Consider the following 10,928-nt stretch of genomic DNA (forward strand, 5'->3'; position numbering starts at 1 on the left):
CTCTCCTGTTCCCTAACCAAGGAATCCTGGGAGTTGTAGTTTATACTTCCCCAGGGCCCCTTGATCCCACCCAAGCCCCTTGAATCCTGGGAGTTGTAGTTTATACTTCCCCAGGGCCCCTTGATCCCACCCAAGCCCCTTGCTCCATCCTCCACTATAAGCAGTTACTTGCAAACCTAGAAGCGAGACTTTATCCTAATGTAAACAATAAATTCTACAATATATCATAGATGAGATCACGGGAATTTATTTACGTGTTACGATCCCTTAAAGCAGTAGTTTCTAAGTTACTATTTTTTTTTTAATTCTTTTCAAGATTTATTTATTTATTATGTATACAGAGTTCTGCCTGCATGTATGTTTGCAGGCCACAAGAGGGCACCAGATCTCATTACAGATGGTTGTGAGCCACCATGTGGTAGGTGGGAATTGAACTCAGGACCTCTGAAGGAGCAGTCAGTGCTCTTAACCTCCGAGCCATCTCTCCAGGCCCTAAGTTAGCAAGTTACTATTTTTTAAGAGTGCAGGAGGCTGAAGCTAGCAACTCCTGCATGCTAGACAAGAGCGCTATCATTGAGATATATCCACAGACTTGAGGGTTTGTTTTTTAAATGGGACTTCTTTTTCCTCAATCATTAAAAATTTTAGGCAAGGAGCTGGAGAGATGGCTCTTCCAGAGGTCCTGAGTTCAATTCCTAGCAACCACATGGTGGCTCACAACCATCAATAATGAAATCTGGACGGGCGGCGGTGGCACAAGCCTTTAATCCCAGCACTAGGGAGGCAGAGCTGGGCGGATCTCTGTGAGTTCGAGGCCAGCCTGGTCTACAGAGCAAGCTCCAGGAGAGGCACCAAAACTACACAGAGAAACTCTGCCTTGAAACCCCCCCCCAAAAAAAAAACCGAAATCTGGTGCCTTCTGGCATACAGGTACACATGCAAGCATAACACTGTATATATACACAATAAATAAATGGATCTTAAAAAAATTTTAGGTGATTCTGCATTTCAATTGTCACACTTTCAGTCAGTATTGTTTAAAACACTGAGTAAAGAAAACTATAAATTTGTATTTTTAAAATTCATGATAGGACCCAAAAGATAGGTGACTTTATCTACAAGTTACAGATTTTTTAGATGAGGTTGCATCCACATGTGTTTTGGGACTCAAGGCTAGCTTGAGCTACATGAGCGCCTGTCTCGAAAGAAAGAAAGAAAGAAAGAAAGAAAGAAAGAAAGAAAGAAAGAAAGAAAGAAAGAAAGAAAGAAAGAAAGAAAGAAGAAAGAAAGAGAAAGAGAGAAAGAAAGAGAAAGAAAGAAAGAAAGAAAAATAAAGACAGGAAATCCAAACATGTAAAAACAGTAGGATATAGTTCTTAGCTGTCACATTTACAAGTAATAAGATAATCTCTATGATTCCACAGCTACACTAAAATGTGAAGGTAAGTGTATACCATATCTCTGGCTTTAGTAGATTTGGGGGTGGGGTGTCTAGATAGAATTTCCCTGTGTAGCCCTGACTGTCCTGGAATTCACTCTGTAGACCAGACTGGCCTCAAATCCAAGATCTAAAGGCATTTGCCACCCTTGCCTAGCATAGCAGATATTTTCTTAAATTGTGACCACTTACACAAAAAAAAAGGAAATTAGAGGTAGGTATGATTACACTCATAATCCCAGCACTTGGGAGGCTGAGGGAGGGAAGTCTTTAATTAGTTTGTGGCAACCTGGGCTAAATATTAGGTTATAAAGGTAGCCAGGGTCCAGGTTCATGATGGGCAGCAAGATGGCTTCCACCGGTAGGGTCTTGTAGGTAATAAAGCCACATGCTCTATTAATAAGATTTCCTGACAGAAGAGACAATCCTAAACTCTGTTGCAGAAGCTTTGGTATCCGGGGGGCCACTCTCTCACTCATCTATGATTCCACAGCATTCTAAAGGAAGTACATCCCCAGATTTGCTGATGCATCAGGGGCCACCAGACAAGTAGACATAATAAAAAAACGGTACCTCAGAAATACCAAAGGAAACCTGTGTCTCAAGAAGAAATGGAATTTATCCAGCATGGAGGTCCAGAATGATCACTGTGACTGCTGTTTGTAATCAGACAAAAGGATTATCTTTACAATAAAGGACTTTCAAAATGGCAAATGAAAATTATATATATATATATATATAAAACCTTAGTAAATATTCTGCAAAAAGAATGATGTATAGACCCTCTGGATGGCCACTTGTATCTCCTCTTTTAAGTATTTTAGTCAGCTTCTCCACAAGCTGACCTGTAGACTTATTAAAGTCTACATCATTTTTAAATGTTTAAAAAAAAAAAAAAAGAAAAGAAAAGCTAGCCGGAATTACATAACAAGACTTGCACTAAATAAATAAATAAATAAATGAAAGAAAGATGGAGGGAAAGGAAAAAATAGAAAACTAACATACAAGAAATTACTATTTAACATTTACTAGTTTGTACTTCAAAGTAGTTACTTTTTTTTTAAAGGCGTGTGCCACCCACCACCGCCCAGCTCAAAGTAGTTACTTCTACCTTTTCTATACTAGTCACTACTCTAAATGGTTTAAACCTATTAATGTATGTATTTCTACAACAACCTTAAAAACCCATTTGCCTGCCGGGCGGTGGTGGCACACACCTTTAATCCCAGCACTCAGGAGGCAGAGGCAGGCAAATCTCTGTGAGTTCGAGGCCAGCCTGGTCTACAAAGCGAGTTCCAGGAAAGGTGCAAATCTACACAGAGAAACCCTGTCTCGAAAAACCAAAAAAAAAAAAAAAAAAACCAAAAAACCCATTTGCCTATTTGCATGCGAGCAAACTAAAGCACAGTGAGTTTAAATAGCCGTCCTGGGCTACATAGTGTCAGACCTACCTGGGCAACAGGGAGTCCTTGTCTCAAAAAAACACCAGCTCAGGAACATACACATAGAACTTAAGAATTTGATATCTGCTGGCGGGTGGTGGTTTCCAAAGTTTCAGTTCATGGCCACCTTATTTTGGGGCCTGTGGCAAGGCAGAACATTATAGCAGGGAGTATGTTGTTAAGTCTGTTCTCATAATAACTGAGAAGCAAAGAGAAGAGAAGAGGGGCCAGCACTCTAGTATTTCCTTCTAGAATATACCCCTAGATCTAAATTTCTCCAGAAGTTTCCACCATTCCCAAGAATCTCAGGTAGAATGCAATATGCAACCTAGTAAATTGTTGTTTTAATTACTTTTCTATTGCTGTGAAGAGACACCATGGCCAAGGCAAGTCTTAAAAGAAATATTTAACTGGGGACTTGCTTATAGTTTCAGAGGGTGAGTTCATGACCACCATGGTGGGGAGCATGGCAGGAGACAGGCAGGCATGGTGCTGGAGCAGAAGATGAGAGTCTACATGTTGAAACAACAACCATGAGGCAGAGGGAGAGCTAACTAGGAATGACATGGGCTTTTGAAACCTCAAACCCCACCCCACCAGTGACAGTGACACACCTCCTCTAACAAGACCACACCTCCTAATCCTTCCCAAACAGTTCCACCAACTGGGGACAAAGTGTTCAAATACATGAGCCTATAGGAGTAGGAGCATTCATTCAAATCACCAGTTGTCTCCTTTAATAGTATGGTTAAGCTGGTTGTGGGAAAAGTATCAAACTGCTAGATGTTACCGTGTCAGCTAGTCACATAAAACATGTACATGGTGCAGAGAAAAACATCCTTTTTCAATTATTTTGTCTTCCTTGACTCTACTAGGCATACCAAAGAGAATCATGGTCCATATGATGTATGTAAAAATAAATTGGGAACTTTGGAGGCTCTCATCATTGTTATTGCTATTATTTTTCTTAATGCAAGATTCTCAAGGAGGTACAGTCTGTCTGAAGCGCCAGGAAAGAACCTTTAGCTAGAAATCCCAGATGTTCCCAAACAGGATTGGGTTTTCTTTCTGAGAAACACTGGGTTCTGATTTACACAGCATTTTTCTTTTAATTTTGGCTTTGAAATGACCAAGCATTAAATTCATATAAACCTGTTGTAAAACAGATTACAATAATGTTATAACTCCATTTCCTGTTGAAAGGTAGAAATAAGATTCATTCCAGATAAAACAGGAAGCCAGTAATAAAATTGCAGCTACTGCTTTGTTTAGGCTTTCTGGTCGTGCCAACATTGTATCTTTTACGTGTTCTAGGATCTTAGAACAGCCAGCAATACCACTAGTGGAGGATTTGTTTTGTTTCTAATTCCTGCCCTTCTGTCTTACCCCACCATAGCCTAAACAACTAAGGGACGCAGGGAAGAGGGATGAAGATGATGGTGAACTGGAGTGTTTGTAATCACCCCACTTCCTAGTGTTTGGGATGGTAGATTTCCTTTGTAGACAAAATGCAAATGATGAGCCCCGTTGAAAGGTAGAAGAAAGCCATGGTGAATGAAGGGAAAGGTTTGGCAACTACCACAGAAAGCTGAAATAGTTAAAGATCTACAGTGAGTAGGTGGGATGGGGCCAGAGGACACTTTCCATAACAAGAAAATTCTCCAAAAATATTTTGTAGGACTATCTTTTTCATGTAATTTAACTTTTTTCTGTTCATGTGTGTACCGGTGTGTATGCATATATGGGTGTACCAGTGTGTGCATGTGTGTGGAGGCCGGAAGGCAACATTAGTGTTGCTACTCAGGAGCTGTCCACCTTGGTTTTTGAGACGAGGTCGTTCACTGGACCAGAGCTCACCAGGTAAGGTAGGCTAGCCTGAAGGGATTTGCTTCCTACTTCCCAGCACTGGGATTACAAATGTGTGCCACCATGCATTTTTTTTCTTTTTAAAAGGTTTATTTTTATTTGTGTGTGTGTGTGTGTGTGTGTGTGTGTGTGTGTGTGTGTGTGTGTGTGTACATGTTCAGGTGCCTGAGGAGGCTAGAAGTGAGCACTGGGTCCTCTGGAGCTGGAGTTAGAGGTGGTTGCTGAGTGCTGGGAACCAAACTCTGGTCCTCTTGAAGAGCTAGCGTTTGACTGCTCAACCATCTCTTCAGTTCTGTCTGGCTTTTTTTTTTTTTTTAACATGGGTTCTGGAGAGTGAACTTGGATCTCATGTTTACAAGCTGAGCCAGTTCCCATTTCCTGTAGCCTCCTCCCTGTCCCCCCTTTAAAAAAGACAGGGTCTCTCTACATAGCCTACGCTGGCCTTGAACCTGTAATCCTCTTGCCCTTGATTTTCCAGGGCTATTATTACAGTCATATGCTGCCAGCCCAGGCTTCTCTTAAAAATGCCATGGCACTTAAAATCAGGCATTGAAGAGAGGCCAAATGTCTTGACTCAGCTCTGGTACATTCCAGAAGATTATCCTAGGAGAGTCAAGGGATGGCCCAACTTTTTCACTGCGGCTTTGGTCTTCCCGGGATGAACCCTTTAATCTTGAGGATGCCGATGAATTGGGAGTTGAATAATTTTCAGGCCTTAGTAATACCTAGTGAACAAACATCACAGGGCCTGTGAAAAGATGTTGGCTGAGAGGACACTGTGGCGGGGCCTGCACTCGGCCAAGCATCCAATGTGGTCCTTCTCATCTACCTCCTCTCTAACTGCTGGTTATGCCTATTTTCTGTAGAGAAGACATAAGTCCATCTCTAGCCCCATCCCTCTTCTTTCAAGTTAGACTTGCAACTATTTTTTCTTCCCCTTTTCCCAGTTAATCTTGCAATTATTGTGATTGACTTTCTCTAGTAAGAATTAAAAACAATGGCTTTCTTTATATTTGCATATATCACTATTATTGTATTTTACTTGTACTCATCTCCCCATTATCCGCCTTTGCCTACCTCCCTTTCCCCACTGGCCCTTTCCTCCTCTAAATAGTCACCATTCTGCTTTCATGTCATATATATGTATAAGAGCATACATATATATGTATATACACACATACATGTCTGTTTTTAAATTTAGGTTCTGAATATGGGAAAGCATATATATGATGTGTGTTTTCCTTCTCCATTGCCCTCTCTCGTTCCCTTATTACTTTCTCTTTTTACCTCTTCTTCTCCTCAAATCACCTTCCTACTTTCATGTCATATATGTGTGTGTGTGAAAGTGTACATATTTAAACCTAGATTCACATGCAAGAAAAGTCGTATTTGTCTTCTTGAGTCTAGTTTATTTCACGTAACACGATCTCCATTTCTATCCATTTCCTGTAAATGGCATCATTTCATTTTTCCATACAGCTGAGTCAAATTCCATAATGTGTACATACTACATTTTCTTTACCTGTTTGTTTGTTGACTGGTGCTGCTTCCATGTCTTGGCCATTGTAAATAGTGTGACAATGGATATTCAAGTTATCCCTGTAGTGTGCTTAGACTCCTTCAGTGCATATGCAGGAGTTATATAAAGATTAGAGACTTTTTTACGTTTTTGAAGCACCTCCCTATTGATTTCTATAGTGGCTATCGTAGTATTTTAGGTTTTTTGTGTGTTTGGTTTTTGTTTTGTCATTACTGTGATAAAAATACTCTGGGCAAAAGCAAGTTAAGGGGGAAAAGGCTTATTTTGGTTTTACAGTTCCAGGTTACAGTCCATCATATTGGGGAACTCACTGCGGCAGAAGTGAGGGAGTTAGTTCTATCACAGTCTCAATCAAGGACAGAGAACAATTAGTACAAGCATGCTTGCTAGTGCTCAGCTTGATCTCTTCATTTTATACATCCAGGATAACAGCCCTAGGAATGGTGCCACCCACAGTGACTGGAGCTTCCCCCTTAAGTAGCCTTGTCAAGACAATCTCCCACAGACATGGCCAGAGGCTCATCTTCCATCTCCAGACTCAGCCACGTTGACAGTTAACACTAATCATCATGATCAGGCTACGTTCCTACCAGCAGTGGTGAGGGTTCTCTCCAGCAGTGTGTGAGGGTTCTCTCCAGCAGTGTGTGAGGGTTCTCTCCAGCGGTGTGTGAGGGTTCTCTCCAGCGGTGTGTGAGGATTCTCTCCAGCGGTGTGTGAGGGTTCTCTCCAGCAGTGGTGAGGGTTCTCTCCAGCGGTGGTGAGGGTTCTCTCCAGCAGTGTGTGAGGGTTCTCTCCAGCGGTGGTGAGGGTTCTCTCCAGCAGTGGTGAGGGTTCTCTCCAGCAGTGGTGAGGGTTCTCTCCAACAATGCTGAGGGTTCTCTCCAGCAGTGTGTGAGGGTTCTCTCCAGCAGTGGTGAGGGTTCTCTCCAGCAGTGGTGAGGGTTCTCTCCAGCGGTGTGTGAGGGTTCTCTCCAGCGGTGTGTGAGGGTTCTCTCCAGCGGTGTGTGAGGGTTCTCTCCAGCGGTGTGTGAGGGTTCTCTCCAGCGGTGTGTGAGGGTTCTCTCCAGCGGTGTGTGAGGGTTCTCTCCAGCGGTGTGTGAGGGTTCTCTCCAGCGGTGTGTGAGGGTTCTCTCCAGCGGTGTGTGAGGGTTCTCTCCAGCGGTGTGTGAGGGTTCTCTCCAGCGGTGTGTGAGGGTTCTCTCCAGCGGTGTGTGAGGGTTCTCTCCAGCGGTGTGTGAGGGTTCTCTCCAGCAGTGGTGAGGGTTCTCTCCAGCGGTGTGTGAGGGTTCTCTCCAGTGGTGTGTGAGGGTTCTCTCCAGTGGTGTATGAGGGTTCTCTCCAGCATTTGTTGTCACTTGTTTCCTTGGTGATAGCCATTCTGACTTACGTAAAATGGAACCTCAGTGTGTTAAGGAGGTGTGTATGGGAGGGTCTAAGTCTGGACTAGGTCTTTGCAAGATCTTGGCATTTTGTTCAGAGAATTGAAGAAGCTCCTGAAGAAGCAAAAACCTTTATTTAGAAGCAAAGCAATAGTACACACCAGATTCCCTGCGAGTGAGTAAGTTTGTGGCGTTGGAGTTCTCAAGGACGTAAGTTATTATTTGAGGCTACCTTTATGGGGTCTAGGAAGAGGAACTGATTGCTAAAGGTTGTGTATGAGTTATTCTCTTTGATTGATAAGCTTGGATTTCATAAGCTTTTCTTTACTATGTATGTCCACTCCCATGATGTCTCTGATTTTACTTATATGCACTCCCAACTATGCACAGGTATAAGATGGTAAATAGAATTTTGCCCCTAGAAATTCACTCAGAGTACACTTCTGTCCCTGAGTACACATTACTATGCATGTACCCCAAACCAGCTGAAGCTGGATCAGCCCCTGCCGCCTGTTCTCAGATGTGTTCTGAGACATATTTGAAAAACGGGGCATTGCCATAGAGTTGTCAAGGAAAAGCACTTCACTTCATTGTTTGATATGGGGGTGTACTTGCAGTTCAATAGGGTTGCCAAATGCATTCTGGGAAGGGGGTGCATATGTGGAGCTCAAGTCAAGTGGTGTCACAGGTTGTTAAGCTCTCCCTATGCCTGTGTGCCTCAAGTGCAGTTTTTCCTGAGAGCTATGGAGGTGGGATGCTTTTTTATATACTTATTGGTTGTTTTCTTCCTTTGAGAATTCAATTGACTATGTATAATTAGCAAAGATTTCTCTCCCATTTTGTAGGTTTTTGCCATCCTATTGATTGTTTTATTTGCTCTAAGGAAGGTTTTTAATTTCATGCAATGCCATGATTAGAATTTATTTCCTGAACTACTGGTGGACTTCATGTTTAGTAATAGTTCCCTTCCTATTTTATTTATATTATTTATTAATTATTATTATTTTGAGAGAGTATCTTACTATGTAGCCCTGGCTGACCTGGAACTAGCTGTATAGAAAACAGTGGCCTCAAATTCAGAGATCAGCCTGCTACGTGCTGGGATTAAATGTGTGTACTGCCATGCTGGGCTTTATTTTTTAATTGTGTATGTGTATACATGTAAATGCAGGTAACCACAGAGGCCAGAAGAGGCCATGACTCCCTGGAGCTGTAGTTACAGGAGGTTGTGAACTGCCAGATATGGGTCTGAGGAATGTAACTCAAGCCTTTGCAAGAATAGTGCATGTTCCTAACCACTGAACCATCTGTATTTCTTTTAAAATATAACTTCATCTATTGAGAATTTCATATATGTATACAATGTATTTTGACCATATCTACTTATCACTTCTCCCTCCAACATGTTTCCATCCCAGCTTCATGTCATCTTCATCCTTGATATATGTGTATGTATATACAAATGTGTGTGTATACACACACATATATATATTATATATAATATATATATTCCACTAAGTCAAATTAGTGCCGCATATATATATACCTTCCTTCATATTTTAATTTTTATTGACTTTTTTTCATGCAAAATATTCAGACCACACTTTCCCCTCCCAGCTCCTCCCAAATCCAACCACCTCCTTATCCACCCAACTCCATAGCTTTTCTTTATCCCTTTTTAGAAAACAGACATACAAAAAACAAATCAGAATTAGACAAACAAACAAAAGAAACCCCTCCACACACAAACAAAACCCATAAAAACACAAACCAGAAACCATAGCAAAAGAACAGTAAGACCAAAACAAACAAAGTCCAAATAAAGCAATATGAGAAAAAAGTCTATAAAAATATCATGAGTTAGTTTTGTGTTGGTCATCCAAAGCTGGGCATGGGGCCTGCCCCTGACTGTCGTTAATATACCCAGTGAGACTCCATTGGAGAAAACTAATGTTTCCTTTGCAAATGGATGTCAATTGCAGAGAGTGTCTTGTAGCATGAATCTTAAAAGTTCTTATTAATTAAAACAAACCTGAGGCCAGTTATTGGGGTGAATGCTGGAAGATCAGAGAAGCAGAACAAGCCACAGCTACCTCACCTTGCCAATTCTTCAGCTGATCCTGTTTCCTCAGACTGGATGCCTCTGAGTCCTCATCCAGAATGAATCTCAGCTGAACTGCTGCTCGAAAGCCTGAAAGCTTAACCAGCCAAATGCTTCTAGTTTCTGGTCTTCACGCCTTATATACCTTTCTGCTTTCTTTGCCATCACTCCCTGGGATTAAAGGCTCACTTCTTGGGATTAAAGGCGTGTGTCACTATGCCTAGCTGTTTCCAATGTGGCCCTGAACTCACAGATATCCAGAGGAATTTCTGCCTCTGGAATGCTAGGATTAAAGGTGTGTGTGCCACCATTTTCTAGCCTCTGTATCTAGTGGCTGTTCTGTTCTTTGACCCCAGATAAGTTTATTAGGGTGCACAATATTTTGGGGAACACAATACCATCACCGTGTCTCTTGTTATTTTTACAGTCTTCTATGATATTTTCTTCCCTCCAACTCAGGGAAGAAAAACAACACCTTCCCTGTTCTCCTTATACCCTGTTAAATGAAATTATCAAGTACCTCATCGTCTCATAAATATGCAGAAATTAGGATTCAGAATATATGTTTATGCAATGTTTACATACATCTTAATACTAAGCCAACATTTTGTGTATGGTTCTTCTTGTCACAGATGTCTATCTGTAGCTAGTCACACATTGTCCGTTAATTTTCCTAGAAATCTCCCCTGGAACATTCTAGGGTTGTATCCTGCTTCTTCAATTATTGGGTGGCTTATATAGAGAAAGAAGCAGCCCACCGGAGGTCAGTGGAACCATACAAACACTGTAATTCTTACTGAAAATGTTGGGTGTCCTACATGGCTGAGATTATTATCTTTCTCCTTCCTACCCTTTCCCTGACCTAGATTTCACTGAGTACACCAAGTTGACCTTTAATTTAGGCCATCCTCCTGCCTCTGCCTCCCAAGTGCTGGGAGTATAGGTTTAGCGCCATTGCGCAACACATTTTTTTTTTGTTGTTGTGTTTTGTTTTGTTTTTGGTTTTTCAAGAAAGGGTTTCTCTGTTTAGTCCTTCCTGTTCTGGCCAGGCTGGCCTCGAACTCAGAGATCCTCCTGCCTCCCGTGTGCTGGGATTAAAGGCGTGCACCCGCCCAGTGAGCAACACATTTTTATTGACCTTTTGTTTTTTAAAGGGGCTTTC

The 10,928-nt window shown here is 41.7% G+C and overlaps 1 pseudogene; it reads left to right on the plus strand.

The window, feature by feature from the left end:
* Positions 1-1,774: 1,774 nt before the first annotated feature.
* LOC128107871 (alpha-ketoglutarate dehydrogenase component 4-like) lies at positions 1,775-2,082 on the plus strand (annotated as a pseudogene).
* The last annotated feature ends 8,846 nt before the right edge of the window (positions 2,083-10,928 follow it).

This window comes from Peromyscus californicus, unplaced genomic scaffold, assembly GCF_007827085.1.
Source record: "Peromyscus californicus insignis strain IS unplaced genomic scaffold, ASM782708v3 Scaffold_12__1_contigs__length_115047231, whole genome shotgun sequence".
Classification (NCBI taxonomy): domain Eukaryota; kingdom Metazoa; phylum Chordata; class Mammalia; order Rodentia; family Cricetidae; genus Peromyscus; species Peromyscus californicus.